Here is a 19,809-nt window from a genome sequence, read left to right as displayed (position 1 = left end):
ACATCAAACAATACACTTTCTTAGAAGAAGATTTTGATCTACTTTGTTGTTTCTTCATTTTCTTCTTCTTCTCCTGGCTTTTTAAATTATCACCAGGACACCTATGTTGTCCAAAACTATTTTTTCCTCTCACACAATCACCCCATGCTTATCAAGGAATGAAAGAAAATCTGTGCAGAAGTAGTATGCATACCCTTTGAGACCACAAAAAATCTTATGCAAAAACACCATCAGTTATACCTTTGAGATCATTGTAACCCTTGTGACATTTAACCATGACTTCTTAACATCACTAAGTTATAGGAAAAATGCAATTCCCTATTCCATCTCTATATCATGACCATTCCAAGGCATTCATATATTCATTTAGTATATCCCCTAACCCTAAGCTACATGCAATGTCTATGCACACAATGCCAAAGTAGTGGGAGTTTGATGTAGAACTTTACCTCCACTGAAAGTCCATCACACTTTTAATATATTATTACAAAGAATCATTTAGAAATTTTCACCCACCACTTCAATAAAGAGAGTCAAATAGTGTTCAATGAGCCCATGTTGAAAGTAGCTATAAAGTTGAAGTGAAAGACTTGGGACCTTCAAAAAAATTATGATCCCTAAGGTTAAAAAGTATTGGATGAAAAGAACATGATAACTTCACTTTTTAAAAATTACTTATAAGAAAATGATTTGCCTCATGCCTTTTCTAAACTAATCATGCATAAATTACTTATAAAAAGACACTTTCCCCCATGCCCTTGATATAATAATCATGTGAAAAATATCCACACTATCCTACAATTCTCAAAAACTAGGATAAATACTCAATTCTTAGATTTGCAAGGCATGCAACTCCAAACTAAGCCTATCCTATCACCTCAAGATTAGGTGTCCTGATTATCAAATAGCTTTTTGAGGTGATGATGGAAGAATAGGAAAATGCCGCAAAAGTTCTCCTAGAGTTTTCACAATCATTAAGAATGTTGCATTCTCAAAACCTTAGGATTGGAAATTTCAAACCAATTGTGTTATGTTAGAGCTCTCCTCTATCAAAATCATCAACATTGGTGTTCCTTGCAATTGCATATTACATCTTGAAAACTAACTGTCTTCTTCAAACTATGCTATAAGGAATTATAAGCATTCACAAAAATGTCAAAGCCAAGATAACACAAGTATGTTGCATACAAATTGTGGAGTTAAGAATCTAGACACATGTTTCAGATCATATAACAATATACATAAATTTCAAGTATTTTGGCTTGATTGTTCTTGTAAAGAATAGACACATGTTTTAGATTGTATAGAAGTATATAGAACATTGGTATAATTAGTTGACAATTCTATTTGTAAAGTTTGTTTCAGAAGAATAACTGGTTAATAGGTCTTTAGATTTGAATTGTTTTGTAAGATTTGTCTTAGGATTATTAATCTTTTAACTAAAAGTTGAAGTTGTTTAAAAACATATCCAATCAAAGACACTTGTGATTGAATTCCATTTGAACCTATAAGTACTTGTGGTAGATGTTGCATTCTCAAGATCTCTTTGGAAGCTAATAGAAAACCATCTAGGAAAACATCCAATTTGAAATTAGCATTCAACTTTTTTTGTAGGCAATCCAATTAGGTAGACATACAATAGGTATATCTACACATATATACAATATCATTTATAGTAATCTAAAATTAGGGAAAAGACCACACAATGTAATGGGGAATGATAATTATGTCTAATGGAATTGAATTACCAAAAACATCAATTATGACTTAAGATTTGAGTAATCATCTATTATAAGTTGCTAGAAGACATAAAAACAAAAAGTTAGTCAAATACCAACTAATCCATAAGGAGATCACTTATTAATTCAAAAGACCTATTAAGTCTTACTTAAGACTATTAAACATGATATATTTAGACATAGCTATCAAATAAGACCACTCCTTACCACACTAGTTTCAATATTGATATTGACATAATCCTTATTAGATCGATCCTAATTTACATGCCTCATCATCACACATAGCTTGAGACAAAAAAACTCATTTGGAAAGTAATGTCAATCTTGGATAAGCAAGGAAACTTCCACCATATGGTAGTTGTAACATTATCAATAACCTTATTGAAATATCAAGTATTCTTGTTAGAGAGAATCAGATTCACATACTAGTAGAGATTCAAAGTATTGTTGTTCATTAGCTAGAACATTTCTCAAACCTAATTCTATCACTTGTCACAGTCTTCCTTTCATTCTAGGAAAAGAGAAATACAATGGGAAAATTTAGGAAAGTAGTCAATATTAGAGGAAAAGTACTAATCTGATTCAAACTAAACCACCATTAGGACTTAGGATGGTCAATGAAATAATTATAAGAACCAAGATATATAAAGCTATATCAATGGAGTGTGAACTATTAGAGATAAATCAATGATTAGACATGGAATCCTATGAATGATTTATATAGATATCATTAAAGAATTTGATATAATAAAAAGAAATAAATCAAATATACTCCCATAGAATTCTCAAAATTATATAGCAAGTGATGATGTCATTTCATAGTAGAATAATCCATCAAGTATTCTGATTATATTGTAATCACTAGGTGAAAAATCAAGGTAGAAAGAAGTCTTTGCATTTGAATAAGTCAGACTAGGGACATTATAGGGAATGTGGGTGACCAAGCCTATCACAAAAGACCTCCAAGTCATGGCATATTTCCTTACCTCGATGCAAAAACCAAAGAAAATCAACATGATCTCTATGCCCATAGATGTTGAAGGAAATAGGTATGAAAAATAGATAATTAATAAGAGATTAGAAAAGGAATGATATGGAGATAAGGACTACCAAATAACTAAGGTGGGTGTGGGAAAATCTACAAGAAAAGGAGATAGGGGGAATATATAGATAGTCATGATTTCTATTGGATGGGAACATTTATTATAGAGTAATAGGATTCCCTTGTTGATGGGAAATTGGGAGTCCAAAGTGGTTGGTCTAAACTAGGAATCTAGAGTAGGATATATGAGAAATGAGGGGGAAGGTATTGAATTTAGACAATCAAAAACATGGAATTTTGGTTGGACTATGATCATAATGAGGGTTATTGTGTATAGAAAGGAGTTAAGTTCCATGGCAAGTACACATTGGAGGACCAAGTAATTGATATTAGACTCTTGGTGGATAGGAGTATTTTGGTGCTCTACCTAGTTTGAGGAAAATTTATTATTTTCTAAGTCTAATATTGTTCTTTAGAAGTTGCTCTATCTTGTACTAGAGAAGGAAACTCATTGTTTATGAGCCAATTCAACACCATTTGAACAACACCATTTGACCAAGGTGTTAGAAGGGACTTACTTGACTTTCACACCAAACTTTAGCAAGCTCTAATAATGGTTTTTAGTATCACTAGGGTATGTTTAGGATCATGGTCAACCAAATTATGCCCTTAAGTGGTAATGAAAAATCAAAAAATCAGGGTTATGTCAAGTTGACATGCAATTTAAAACTTGTTATGGAATTTAAATAAAAAATTTGTTAAAAAAGAATCTGTAGAAAATTGAATTTAGTTTATGAACTACTAGGCCTTATCTAAAGAAAGAAAAGATTGATTGGACAAAATTTTTAATTTTAATGCAATAGTACAAACAATTTAGAACAAAAATAAATAAGTAGGTGTATGTCTGACCACCTTAATAAAAATAAAATGATAATTTTTTTACTAAGATTCTAGATATAAGAAGTAGACTCATGCCTAGATGTGACACATATTTTTGGGTATTTTTTTTTCCAAATAAATAATTAATTGCGAATTTTCTCTTATAGTATTTTTGAAATAAAAAAACTCTCGTGTCTGACCATCATAACTAATTCAAAACTTTACAAATTTTAATTTTAATTTTATTTTCCTTATAGTAGAAGAAGTATATAATGTGACACATCTTTTGGATTTCAACAATGTTATACTATTTGAAAGTTATATTTGTTTTTCAATTAGTGTGTCAATCAACACTTTATGTGTAACTTCATTAGAAAATGAATAATAATTACTTACTAAACTTGTAATTTAATAGACATTAAATTTATGGAAAGACAAGAACATCCTAAAGAAACCCCTTTCATGTCATCAAATTTAGGTGAAAAAAAAGTAATTAGACACACATTTCAAGTAAAAAAATACACAAGAACAGGCCAAAAACATGTTTTTAGGACATTTTTAAAGTTGACCATGTAGAGTTGGTATCCAAAGAAATAGTAGCCCTTATAAAGCTATTAATATTTTGGTTTGGTATCAAGATGGGTGGGAAAAAAGTTAGAATAGATTTTGAAATGCTTTGAGGCATTTCAAAACTACATATTTTTTAGATTACCACTTTTTGGCACACCATGATCATGCACATACCCACTAACTTTTCCATTTACAAATATGTTACTGACAAGAATTTATTAAAAGTATCAAAATTCTAAGGATTCTCAATTTAATGCCACATATGATGTTGAGATCACACATTTTAAGTCACCACAAATACAGATTTAGTCTAGATTAAATAAATCTAAATTTTACAATACATAATCATCATTTTTTATTTCTACACCTAGCCTCAAATTCTACATATCAATTTTTTATAAAGATATCTTCTTTCTAACATGAAAATATAAATTTATTTATCTAGTAGGTGGGCCTTAATTTACTTGGTACATGCACGCTTGTTGTAGAAAATATCTCCACATCCCAAAGTAATTGCCTCAAATGTAGTATCCTATAAGATAATATCAATATTAATCCACATTAATATTAATTTAGAATTATAAAAGGACCTAATACACATGGCATAACTTAAACAAGAGATGAAAATCCAAAACAAAATATTTTTGAGACTTACAAGGCAAATATGACAATTGAGATTGAAATCTAAATTTGTTGATTGTAACAGTTTACACATAATACTAGGTCCACCAACATCAATGGTAAATTCAATATCATATGTAGATCCTTCTCATGCTTGACTTGAAGTTCTTGCCTTGTAAGGTGTAGTTGATTTGGAAGGTACATAGTTCTATGAACCATGGGGAGTGAAGGAATGTCCTTCAACGATTTTCAATTTTCATAACCATTGAAATAAGAGGACCCTATAATTTATCAATGACAATAAATAGAAACTTTAAAAAATACAATGGATATTACCTTCATTATTGAAGTCCCTGCAACCATGGCATGAAAATATCCATTTAGAACTATACAATCCTCTAATTTTCAATTATAGACATGTAGCTCTCACATCGTTCCTACTTTGTGTAAATGGCGGCCTACATAGATGTAGCTCTATAGATGAACTGAATAAAAAATACTCCAAATCTATTGCCCTATCCTATACTACATGGTGATCCCTAGCCCTTTGTTGCCATTTCTCTTTTAGTTTTCCGCCATAATAGTTATTCTACTCTTTGCCGCCATTCTTTTTTTTCCTAAATAATGATTTTTAAAAAATTTTTGGTTTTCTTTTTAATTTAAGATCATTAATAATTAAAAAATAATTTAAGTAATACAATTTATTAAATATTATTATTCTTACAAAGATTTTTTTTTTTGGATTGGTAAACGGTTGAAGCCTAGATTAATTATTGTTATTTGTAGTAATTAATTCTTTATGTGCTAAGCAGATTTGACCCAAGACCTCCCACATGAGAGGCTCACAAGTTATCGTTGTGTTGTAGGCTCTTGCCTATTCTTACAAATAATATTATTCTTGAGAAATATTATTTAATTTAAATAGTTGACTCATGTTATTTTTTCAAATAATATTTCTCATTTATTTATTAAATAATAAGAATTGTTAAAATAAAGGAGACATTAGAACTTATAATATTTAACAAAAAAGTGTTTTAATACAAGGTATTTTGTATAACTATAGACATGGAGATTAGTTGTTGAAAAATATTGCAGTCAACTCTAGAAAAGATGAATGCCTACAAAAAGAGTTGTCAGAATGAAATACGTATGAGACTTCAAAATAGGCTTTTATGGAGAAAACCTTGAGAAAATGCATATATTCCTAACCTAGAGGGAAAGTGGCTAAAACTATTTCATCAATTTTCAATTTTTTTTTCCCAAAATTCCCTTCAAATGAAAATGCATACCCACCTTCTTATAATGTATAAAAATAATAACATTTACATGTTGAATATATTTTTAATTAGGTAATAAATTATCCAAAAAAATTAACTATATTTTTAATTATTGCTTATAAATTATTCATTTTTAAATTATGACTATTAAAATGAACAATTAAGAATCTAAATGAGTAATATAAATGGAAGAGAACCAAATTAAGAAGAGAAAAATTATTAATCCAATACCCATTTATTGATATGCCTCTTAGAAAAAAACTAAATCAATTGCAATATTGATCAAAAAGCCCAAAATGACGATTACAATCTCCCAATCCATTTATCAATGCATCTTATATCCTAGAAGATGCAAATTGAAACCACCATTACTATGAGAAAGATAAGGTCCTTGAGGGCCATGAATGAGTTATGGAAAATAAAATTAACCTAATCCATTAATAAATAGACCTTAGAGAAAGTGACTTGAGAGGACATACAAATGACTAATTGTTATTTGGTAGTTTATTTCATAGTTTGTGTTTATTTAGTTATTTCTATTTGGTTGATCTTGTGATTTCACATAGTGACCAAATTAATCCCTTATTTAGTCACCTATAATTGTAAATTGCAAAAAAAATAGTAAAATATGATCACTTTTAGTCATGTGACTAAAATGTTTAGTGTTGTGACTAAAAGTTTTAGTCACGTAGTCACATATTTTCTAAAATGTACAAGTGTTTTATTGATAATATCTTAAGGAAGACCTAGATATACTTCTTGAAGACCAAGGACAATGTTTTTAGCTGCTTCTAAGAGTTCAAGGTTCTTGTGCAAAATTCAATAGGGAGGAAGATAAAAGTTCTTCAAAAAGACAATAGGAACAAATACAAAGGAAAAGAGTTCCTAGAGTTCTATTCCAAGGAAAGAGCAAGAGGGATTGGACTATTTGTTATAGCCCACAGAAAATGAGGTTTTAAGGAAGCAAAATTGTTCTATAATCAAGGAAAAAAGGGCTAGGATACATGACCAAGACATGCCATTCTACTTGTGAGAAGAGGCATGTAGAATGCAAAAAATAAACATACAAAGTAGGGTATCACATAAGGTATTCGGTAAGATGACACTAGAGGAGGCTTTCACATGGAAGATGCCAAATGTCAATTAGCTTAGGATATTTGGAACTTTGACATATTGTTACATTATAAGGGAACATGTATTGAGTTAGACCAGACTATATAGAGGGGGTACTTTGTCAAGAATAGTAACACCTCAAAGGCATATCAAATATTTAATCCATTGATTAGGATGATTATAGTCAAACATGATGAAAAATTCATGGAGGAAAAGACATTAAGAAGGTTTAGAGAATTTCCAATATATGATCAAAGTGAGCAGATGATATAGGCTCTAGGGATTACTAATTATATGTACAAGCACAAACTTAGGTTTTGAGAGTTCATAGATTATGGATCATCGTGTGCAATAAAAGATGCATCAATAAGACATAAATGTTGATGTTTCATCTTTAATAGTTAATAGTAGGAACCATTAGGTTCAAGAGACACAAAGAGATACTTAAGAGTTAGTGAGAGCTCCTAGGAGTAGTACTAGATAATAGAGACAACCAACTGAGTTTAAAAACTATATGGCCTTATATAGTTAGTTGGTAGATAGTGAGCCTTGTAGCTATCAAGAGGCCACATAACATTTGGTGTGGTGAGATGTGATGATTGATTAATATGTACCTCAATAATGAAAAATGATGTGTGGGAGCTAATTCATGGACCAATAGATAAGGTGGTGGTTGGATCATGATGAATCCATAAGATCAAGCATGCTATAGATGGTAACATCAAGAAATACAAGGCAAGGTTCATCCTAAAGGGGTTCTCTCTGATGGAAGGAATCAACTATTAGGAGACATTTTCTCTTATGTCCAAGTACACTTTGTAGGATTTTATGATGAAAAAATCCATAGACCTTGGAGATCATGCATGCAAATAACTTGTTATAAGGAAGAAAGAAAAGTAGAGAGAGAAGGGTTTTCTCAACAAACAAGAAAATTATATTTTCTTGTCCAAAAAGAATGAAAGAAATTACAACCGATCAAGGGGAAACCTAAAAGGTAAATGACATTTAATAATTAATAATTAAATAGAAATGCAAGGTACATAAAGTGAAATCTTAAGAAGGGAGAAAAGGTAATTTAATAAATGAAATAAAATTTAACCTTTTGCTCTAGCACCCCCTTAAGATGAGCAACAATATAGCTACAAATAATGCAAGGAAACTATAATGCTGAAAGAAAACTTAGATCCCAGCAATAAGGCCTGATGAGGTACCCAATCACAATCAAATCTCTATGAAACAGAGAAATAGAGAAGTCTAGTGGAAAAACCCCCACTCTAAAAAGAGATAGAAAAGGATGCACAAATGAAAAATCTCAAGAGAATCTCTCAAGACCATAAGTACAATAAAAGCCTCCATGATAGAAGCTTGAGACTCCATAGCCCCCCCAGAATGGAAGAACTCCTGCATCGATAAACATACCAATGTGGCTCCAATTTGAAGGAAATAAAAGTAGTGGACAAGGATGATAAAACATATGTATGTAAGGTGTAGCTAGAAGTTTTAACTGATTCTCAAAGGTGAAAGCATGAGAATACTGAAATGGAATCTCCAATGGAGCTGGGATAACAAGTGTGTTGAATTTGTCATCTAAGAGAAGATGTGTGTCCTCTGATAAATGCTTAACAATTGTAGTAGGTAGTTGGATGAGTGGAGTTGTAATAGTAGAAAATGCTGAAGAGTAATCTTGTGAAAGATGGAATCTAAATAGGAGGTGGAGGTGTGGAAGTCACAACACTGGTCTTAGGAACAACACATAAGTTTAAGTGACTTGACTTCACCTTAGTAGTTTCTCATGAATAAGGAGAGTGAGTCTTTGATAGTAGAGATGGTGTACCAAAATGTGAGAAGGAATATAGGTGGGAAGCATGATCAATAGTCCCTACAACAATAATATTTTCCATCTCAATATCTTTGTTGTGCATTGAATCTTGTGCAAATTCAACTCTCTTCCATGTCCCATTGTGTGTAATTTGATAGATAGAGAGAAGGTTAGAGGATAAAGATGGTACAAGAAGTACATCATGAAATGTAGCATCATTAATGTCAATAGAAATTTTCCCACATGTAGTCATTATAGTGTTGTTCCCCATCAAAATTTGTGGAGTAAGAGAAGCCTCAAAAGAGGAGAGCACATAATTGAGAAGATACCATATGGTGTGAAGCACTTGAATCCAGTAACCATCTAGAAGAATGAGGAATAGTAGTTGCACATAGTGCATGACCCTTTCCTATACCTTTACCATTTGACTAAAATGATGATGATGAAGAATATTTGTGAGAAGTAGAAGGAATATCAATGTTGCTCCTTTGAAGGAGAGAAATCAAATCTGAAACCTGTTTGGCATATCGATCTAACTTCTTCCCATAGTAATGTGACTCATCATGATTAGGCTTATTACAATAAGTAAACTTCAATCTTTCTAGCCTTCATTTACCCCCCTTAGGAGGAGGTGGCCCTAATGAACTGTGAGTGCTAGAATCAATTTGAGACTCTATAGAATGAGATTTTTGTGTCTTCTCCTTCATCCCTAAAGATGGTCAAGCTACTAATGCATAAGACTGTGTGTCTGTGAGAGAATCCAACTAAGAGAGCTTAGCTTTCTCTTGAGTCAAATGATCACAAAAAACCTCAAAGAATGGCATGGTAAATCTATTGCCCAAAAAATCTTTGGTGGAATAGAAGGTAGAAGCAAAAATCTAAAAGTTTCCATGAAGCTTAGGAAGAATAAGATAAATGTACTTAGTGTCATTCTTGGTCTTCCCAAACCTTGCAATAAAGGTCTTTGTTGATTAAACTTCATCAAGAAGTCCTCAATGGAATGAAAAGAATCTAGTATAAGAGAGGTAAGCTCTACCTCAATTTGAAGTTCCCTAAACTCATTCAACATACAAAACAAGCCATAAAGCTTGGTCCGCATAGCTAGAGGGGTATTGCACCCATTAAGATGAAACTGTATATTGTTAGATACCTATAAAGTAATCAATCCTATTGCCTCATCCATTTTTTTCCTGTGCTACATGACCTCAAAAAAATCTGTAAAACTAGTTGCACTACATCTAAACAAGACCACAACCCTTTTGACTAGAGAAGTCATGTCATCAAGGTCTTCCATGTGCGATAGTTATGAGGGATCAAAAGTTCTAGACAAGAGGAGGTCTTAACCATTTTTTTTAGAAGGTTTTGCATTATTTTTGAAAAAGTTCTGGTTTACTAATGTAAATAACATAAACAATAATACAAAACACCCTCCACAATACAAAAAATTGAACCCCAATTTCTAGAAGGAATGCATAAACAAGAAGAAAGAAAAAATACTTTCATTTAGAATCACATGTACCTTTGAGGAATGTTGATGAAAAATAGTAGGGAATCTGAATAGGGCTTGAGAAGATTTTTTGGCATTTTTTTCAGATAAAAAAATGAAGCTATAATGAACAAGTTATGCCCCTTAGAAGATGACATACATCAATGAAATTCAAGCATAAAAATAGGTATCATTTACTTTAAACCATCTTTTCAATGCTTCTTTTGGATCGAAGAAAGACTCTCGCATGCTCAAGATATCGCGAAAAAACTACATTGGCCCTTGAAATAGCCTTATAAAGGAATTCTTTTTATAAAATAAAAAAGCATTGCTTAGGTGGTGGCTAGTGGAGCAGTAGGTGGGAAGAGCCGCTAGTGGTGATGACGGTGGTTGGCAGAGTAGTAGGGGGTGGTTGGGAGCCATAGTAGTCAGGGAGACTACTGGCAGTTACTGGGACTACTAGCAATGTTGATGACCACTAGCCAATTTTGCTAATTGTGTCGTCCCAAAATGATTTTTTTGTGATTTTATTGATTTTGAGCACCTTAGATTGCATGTAGAGACCGTACGACCTTGTTAAAATAAAAAATTCCTCTCAATTCAATGTTTTCCAAAATTGACAAACTTTATATGAAAATGGGGGTTTTGATGCTTTTAGAATCCAACCTTGAGGTCTATTTGGCCTCAAATTTAGTGCTCCAAGAATCAGAGACCCCCCTTTTTTCACAAAAAATACCCAAAAAATATAAGATCTATTATGTAAAACCCTCATTGTTCTTTTTATTTAGACAAGAATAGGCAACTGCAGGCAAGGCTCTGATGCCATGTAGGATTTGATGATGAAAAAATCCATAGGCCTTAGATATCCCATATGCCAATAACTTGTTACAAGGAAGAAAGAAAAGTAGAGAGAGAGAAGGGTTTTCTCAATAAACAAGAAAATTATATTTACTTGTGCAAAACAAAATGAAAGAAATTACAACCAATCAATCCTTGTGAAGGAGATCAAAAAACTAAAAGAGGTAACCTAATAGGTTAATGACATTTAATAATTACTAATTAATTATTAAATAGAAATGAAAGGTGCATAAAGTGAAATCTTAAGAAGAGAGAAAAGGTAATTTAATAAATGAAATGAAATTAACCTTTTTCTCTAACATACTTCTAGTCAAGATGTGATCTCATTTGTAGTGTAGATGAGATGACCATGCGATCAAATACATGTACTAATTTCTAGGTATGGAGGTGTAGCAAAAAAACTATAGAGATTTTATTTAAACAAGAGGAATATTGCATTGAAATCTTGAAGAGTTTTAGGATGGAGGGTTGTAAAGCCATGTATGTAGCTATAATCATGAATTGGAGGAAGGTAGACACATGCAGAGACAAGGATAAGACCTCACTAGTTATATAAGTAGTTGATTGGTTATGTCATGTAGTTAGTCAACACCAAGCTAGATATAGCCTTTGCAATAAATTCTCTTAGATTATGGCTAAGCCAAAGAGAGTGCATTGGACAATGATCAATCATGTGCTATGTAATTTTTGTGGTACAATTGAGTAAGAGATTAAATATGCTCAAGGTACAAAGGAATCAAGTTGATAGACTATACTAATAAGAATTGGTAGGAAGTAAATGATACAAAAGAAATGCTTCAATGTGTTTCTTCAGAGTGGGATTAGGAGTAATCTCTTAGATCAACAAGAAGTAAAACTCCATCTCTCCAAGTTTTGTAAAAGTAAAATATATAGAAGCTAGCATGGTGACATGTGAAGCTATACAATTTTAGAAGTTTCTAGTAGCCTTGTTTGGTTAGAGGGTTGAGAATATTATGATACACACTGAAAATGAAAGTTGCACTATGCTATACGAGAATCCAATGTTTCATGATAAATCTGAGTATACATATATCATATATCACTTTATTAGGGATTATGTACAATCTAGGATTTTTCAGCTACAATGTGTACCTACAAAATAATAGGTAGTAGATATTTTGACAAAGGCAATGGGGATGGAAAAATTAATCTTCTTTAAATATAAGTTGGGTGCCATGTAGAACAACTTCCTCACTCAGAGGGAGTGTTAGTTTTGGGTAGCTTGGACAACTATTCATCCATTTCCCAATAAATAATAATAATTTAGAGTAGAGGTAATTATTTATTTAATTACTTGACTCTTTCATGGACACCTTGTAACCAAACTTTTATTTGTTGTTAAGTTGTTATTTATCTTAGTTGTTGATTGAGAGTAAATATCGACCATTGGAGTTCAAATGAGAGAATTATAAAAGGGGGTCAGTGGGTATTTGGAGAACACAAGTTTTGAGATGCATTTGTAGTGTTACTTGCAAGGGAATTTGTTATTTTAGCAAATAGTCTCACAATGTTAGCAAGGGTGGCAGTTGCAGGATCTCAACAAGAGAAATCGGGAGATTGTTGAAGCTTTGGTAGTAAGAGACAAACAATTTTATGTATCTCTTGATTTTCCAAAATTTAATATATTTCTGATCTACACTATTTTTTATCTCTCACAGAATTTTCTAGGGATAAATTGTCCAAAAATATAGTGTTCATTGCTTTGTATATTTCTTTCTGTATTTATTTTTGTAAAATAATTACGATAGTATTGTTATTCGATGTACTGTGTGAATTTATTTTTGAAAGTTAAACAATCTCTAAAATACAAGATAAACAATTACTAATTGCAATAAGATTTTCGCACTAACAACAACAATAGTCCATAGCATTTTAATTCCAGAAAACTGATTTTGAAATTTTCAATCAAACTAAACAACATAACAGTATCCATTATACTATCTATAAATTAACACTACTTATATATAGAAACATGGTATATTTTTCACACCTTAATAAGATTTCATCTAGAAAGCGGGTCAATCTTATTTATTGGCAAATCAACAACATCAATAAGCAGGTAGTAATGAACCATCAACAATGACACCTATGGAAGTCAGAATTTCGTAACACTAAATCCAACAGCTACTCAGCTGCCACCAAGACTCCTTCTAATGTTCTCCACTTCTGAAGCGTTGATTTGGAATGACTTGGACAAAACATTGATGGGAATTGCCGGATTGGAAGCAAAAGTGGCCAAGGGAATGACAGAGTTACCAGGAGCCTGACTGTTAAGAGCCGCCATGAGAGAGGCAGGGCTCTTTCCCACGTTCTCAGCAAAGTGTAGGAGGGCCTTGGGAAACACAAAAACATCTCCTGCTTTCATTTCTACAGAGAAAAGCTTGTTGGTGGTATCTACAAACCCAACTCCTTCCAAAACGAAGATGATTTCAGAGGCTCGTGGGAGGAAATGAAGGGGAAGAACTCCTCCCACCGCAAAACCTACTCGAGCCATGATAATCCCGAGTATGTTTATGCCGGGGAGAGCTTGTGTTGTTGTGGAAGTCACGCTCACTCCAAATGGATTGGATGATGTATTTCCTTGGGCGCCCAAATAGGATGTAGTAAAGTGCTTTGCAGAAGCTTTAATTTGGTGGGATTCATACAAGGCAGCCCATTCATAAAGAGTGTGGATGATGAAGTGTCAGCTACGCAGAAATCCTGCAATGCATCTGGATCTGCACTTATTGTGTGGACTAATAAAACCAATATCAAAGAAACCCAAAGGTGTGTCATTTGTAAACTTGAAGAAGAAGATAGTGAATTAGGACAATATTGAGCTGCTATATATAGATATCCATGCACAAACAAATGGGGAGTTAATTCTATATTCAATCGTGAATTTTAGTCCTCGTGTTTCCTCTCATTCAAAGTTGACACCATCTCGAACGTATCAACAATAGCCATTTGTCCATTTAACACAAAACAAATAACAAGTTTTATATTGGAACTTTGTATGTTGTACATCACTCCAAGCTTTATGGAACGCGGTCCAATCTATATGGGATGGATCTGCAGTTGACACGTTTTGAAACTCACTTCATGTTTTGTTAATTCGTCAGTGCTACTGTCTGCTTGCTTCAAAATGTGACTGCGGGTGAGTGATCGTGACTGGATCATTTGGTTGACAAAATGCTTTGACAACTTACCGAAAGTGCGTGAGATTGGATTAGCAGGCATACTAAAAGTTCAAAGAAATGCAAGTCTACGCTAGGAATATATCCACCGACCCTTTTGTGCTTTGTAGCAATTGAAGGAATGAAAGAATTTTTCTGAGGGTCTGTTTGGTAGTGGAAATTAGACTGGAGTAGGTATATGTAAATTCTTAGAGTTTATAATCTTTTGTTTGGGTGCACTAAATTAGAATTGAGAATAGCAATACATGTTTAAAATTTGACCAAAAATTGAACATTTGTAATTCCATCTAAACAAGTGGAATTGAAATATGTATTCCTATTCCAATTTTACATTTTCATATTTGAAGAAAATTTCAAGTCCGTGTCCATGAACACAACCATCGAGAGTCCTGCACTCATAGAAATTGGTTAACTATTCAATTTTGAATAGAGGCATCACTCTTCCACAAACCACTACTGGATTAGAGGCATTGATTTTCAATACTGAGAGCGCATGTCAAAACCTCAAGTCAGTAATAGGATATGAAGCACTTTATGACCTCACTGATGAAGAAAACCACAAGGAACTTGAACATCCTTTTCCTTTTTCCCTTCATGAATAATCTTCGACTTGTACACAATGAAATTGTGAAAAAATCAGAGAATGTGGTCATATGGATTCAAATCTTTATACTACAATTCTTCATTCAATTCTGCCTCACACTTTTTGTGCTCTTCTAGTGTTTCCCCTATTCTTGGTTGTAGATGATATGAGAAAGGGTGAGCCAAAGCAAACATACCATCGCATATCATTCTAAGAACCTCCATCTTTGCTATCTCTTCTATTAAGCTTTCCTACATCTCCACTGGCCGAATGAGGAATCTCATGGGAACCTGATTTTCAAGAATGACAAGGTCAATCAAGATATTACATTGGCAAGATTGGACCCTGTTTCTATTAAAGACTCAATCCAGGTTCCATCCTTAATCCCCATTATGGTTCCCTTGTGAATAATTGTCAAGAAGCAATCTTTAGAATGAAACATATGTCAAGAGTGAAAAGAAAAAGGAGAATTGGTCTATCAACTTGGTTCGTCTACTATTCAAACTCCAATTTCAATTTTTTCTAACCAAACATACAATAGGAATACATATTCTCATTTTCTATTCCAGAATAACAATTCCTATTCCCATAGCCAAATGGGGCCTAAATAGAAATTCTAGAATAAGCTAATCAATTTAGTAGTTGTAGAAAATAAATATTTTTCACATTGTTGTTTAAATTTTCTTTCAACTTACATTTTAGTTCAAGTTAGATATGGATATAAAGATCAAGAAATAGATGGATGTGAAGGAAATGGGGTAGAGACATATATATTGAGATAGTGATAGAGATGGAGGAGGATGAGAGGGATATATTCAAACAAAAATGAAAAATAGAGAGATAGAAATGAAAGATACAAATATACAGAGAGGAAGAAGATATAGAAGAAGATAAAGAGGGAGAGATAGATAAAGACTCTTATTATGAGATAGAGTGGTAAATTAACACATGCACAAAGAGAAAGGGTAAGATAGGATAAGAAGATAAAAAAGAAAAGAAAAGTAGATATAGATATATGACTGATATGCACGCACACACATCACACACACACACACACACACACACACACACACACACACACACACACACACACACACACACACACATAGATGTGTGTATATATACATACATACATACATACATACACACACATATGCACATGTAATTTTATTATATAGTAATATTTTAAAAATATATATACTAATTTATGTTATGTTAGTACAGTGCCACAAAGTGATGAGTACTTGTCTTAATATGCTTGAACTTAAAATAGATGTAGTTGATTCATATATAAGTAGATAACTTATTATGTTGATTATACACGAGTTGCATGATGTCTATATTTTAAAATTTATAGTGAAAGTTACAAAAATACAATTGAATTATATTTTGCAATTAAGATTGAAAATTGTGATGATTTAGTTTATTTGATTTATTAATCGATTTTACATTTGAGAATTTTATGAATCAAAGTGTTGTTAATAATTTTTATTAGATTAGCATGGTGAGGGCTCTTGGCCCATAAAGCTTATTACAATATCATCATCAAGACAAAGAAAAATAATCTCATGAGATGTGAGATTGATAAAAAAAGAAGGCATAAATAATTAAAAATATTAACAATAAAAAAGAGAACCAACAAAATAATTACCTATTAGGAAGAGACTTCAATCCCTTTATCGCCTACCTTTGATTTGTACAAATTTAATTCATTCATTAGAATGATATACCAAAAGACTTTGTATCTAAGCATCTTTAACATGACTAGGAGAATTAGAAAATTTAATCATTTATACTTCTTTTATTCCCCTAATCTTAGACGCTACTTTGAGTCGACAAATCTATTTCATTTTTCTTTCTTTACTTATCCTTAAGTCACTTATGCTCTTGTTTAAAGTATCAAAATGATTGAGGTTGTACTTTTTATAGAGTCTGTATCATGGTTTGTGAACTCTTGAGTATTGCTCACAAGAACATTTTGATTTAAAAAAAAAATTTAGTGATCTCATCTTCCAATGGTAAACTCTTGGATTCTTGTTTGATAATTTCAATTTCTTTTTCATTAAGCCTTGCAATTTCAATTGTTTTGGCTATTTCCATCATTCATTCCTTAGCCTTATTTTCAATGTCTTTGTAAAGCCATTCTTTGGCTTTGTTAGAAACTAGCTTCTCCAAAACCTAGATATTTCATTTAGCCCAATGAATTTCTACCATTTTTCATTTGAAATTTTGATTAGTATTGAAGGCTTCCATATTTATTTTAAACTTTGTAACTTGATTCTTATAATGTAGTATGTCTAGGTGAGTTTACAAATGTGCACTTCCTCTCACTCTATATAGTCCCTTTTAAGAGATAAAAGAGGATACCAACTTGTTTGGGGGATGTTAGGTTTGAAAGGACTATAATTAACTAATTTTAGAGCTAGAATAATTCTTAGTTTTTTTTTTTTTTTTTTTTTTTTTTTCGCACATAGGAGTTCTTAGGGAGCTCATTACACCAATATCAAGGTTAAAAAAGATTCCCATTTTCCATGCATTTTATTTTCACACAACTCAAGAGTTTGCTTAATAATAATGGCCAGAGAAAAAATAGAAGCCCTTAGAGAGATATTTACCATAAATTTAAGTTCTTAATTGGATGAGGAAGAAATTATGGCTAAAATAAGGAGTTTAGGGCTGATTTTCGAAGCAATAAGAGAGAGGAATTAGCAATCCCATGTTTGAGATTCATAGTAGAGGTGAGGGATAAGTTATATTAAAATAACCAATTTATGAATACTTTGTGACGATGAGGTTTATTAGACCTAAAATTTTATAGTATACAGTCTTCTGATGAAGTAAATATTTAATAAGGAAAATTGAGTATCATTTGAGTTATTTGGAATACTCAATGCTGAATTCCTCCTCTCTAGTTGTCAGCCTTCTCTTCACATGAGGCCTTTCATCTTGAAAAGTTAGGGAAAAATCATCTCTATGAACATCATCATTATCATCATTATAACCACCTATGATTGCTGAAATATTCCTACTCTCTTTTCTTTCCTTTTTCTCTTCCTCCTTTGAAGCCATCCACATTCATTCCCAAAAGTTCTATACAAAAAAATCAAGGGTATGTAGTATACAATGTATAAGAAAGTTTGGGGAAAGGAGGTTGGTGAGATGAAGGAGGCCAAAAAGAGAAAGATGACTCAAGAGGAAGAAGAAGATAAAGAGGAATGGGAAGGTTCTATCACCTTAGGTTGATTTCTAGGTTGTTTTCTTGACTTGAAAAGGGTTTGTTTCCATCTTTACATTGTTGTTTACACATTATCCTAAGATTTTCTACTTTCATTATGATGATCTCTAGGATGCTTCCTTGAAAAAATGGGTATTCTACCCCCTTTCTCTTTGTTGGGTGCACTTCTTTTTCAGCCTAGGGGAGAAGAGACTTTCTTACTATCACCTAAATCAAAACCTAGTTTACAAGAGGTAGGATTATGGTGCAACAAATAAGAATGATAAATACATTTTAGTGTTGTGGAGGATAAGATAAACAGGATTGAGCACAATCATGCAAAGAGACTAGCATGCAGTGAAAAAAATAATGAAAAAGAGAGAAAGATAAAGAGATTTTAGAGTTCTCCCATGATAACCATAGTTTGCTTCAAAAGAAGACAAGTTGCGATCTTTTTAATAAGTGAGAAGACATTTAAGGGATTTAATATAGTTCTGATGGAAGATAATTTAGATTGATTATATGATTGTGGAATGCCTCAATGGTTTTTATGTTATTATTTCTATTTTTAAATCATTTTTTACTAATTTTGAATGACATATACATTGAATGAATTTATTAAAGAGGCCTCATCCAGTCTTAGCAACTAAATCCCGATTTGAACATGAAATTTTAATATAAATTTTATTTTATCTTTTTATTAAATTATATATATACTATATTCTATTTTATGTCATCAGAATAATTATATATATATATCACATCATTTTTGGCAATATATGTGTCTTTAAGATATTTGATAAAGTCTATGTGCTAATTTTTTATTGCAAGGAACAATGCAATGATTGCAAAACCATAAATATAATATTGATAGATAAATAATAAAACAACATACAATATTTAAAGAATCATAGTGAAAGGGCAGAGTAATAAGTGGATATGATAAGCTTAAGGGAGAAGCACTAAATAGGTCATCTTGTACAAATACTTAATCATTTTTACAAGATTTGTAAAGTCTTTCACAAGACATTTAAGTATGTTTATGAAATTTTATCAAACACTCTAACAAGTTGAATCCCTATACTAGAAGGATTAAATCTCTTAGCAAAGTAGTCTTAATGAGATAAAGATACAATTAACACCGTATTAGTCACTTCTTATAGGGTGAGTTTCTTAGAAGGAAATACTTTTTAAAGCCCAATTGGAAAATCTGTTTGACTATAGTGAAAAAGGTGTGGGTTCCATCTCCACCATAATGATTCCCTCTAACCAAGGGTTTTCTATGGTACCAAATCTATTCATTATTTGTGTGTTGGTTTCTTTCTTGAATTGTTGTTTACTTTCATGCATTTGAACTACTAATGGTTAATGATTAAGATATTGATTATATCTATGAGTCATCATATTAATG

General features: G+C 31.9%; 1 pseudogene; it reads right to left on the bottom strand.

Annotated features, from left to right (window-relative positions):
• Window positions 1–13,425: 13,425 nt before the first annotated feature.
• On the bottom strand, window positions 13,426–14,200 carry LOC149576599 (germin-like protein subfamily 1 member 1 pseudogene; annotated as a pseudogene).
• Between the last annotated feature and the right edge of the window lie 5,609 nt (window positions 14,201–19,809).

Source organism: Cupressus sempervirens, chromosome 1, assembly GCF_028749045.1.
Source record: "Cupressus sempervirens isolate cs-2001-9-10 chromosome 1, ASM2874904v1, whole genome shotgun sequence".
In the NCBI taxonomy this organism is placed as follows: Eukaryota; Viridiplantae; Streptophyta; class Pinopsida; order Cupressales; family Cupressaceae; genus Cupressus; species Cupressus sempervirens.
The sequence above is the reverse complement of the archived record's forward strand: the minus strand, read 5'-3'. Positions and strand labels throughout refer to the sequence as shown.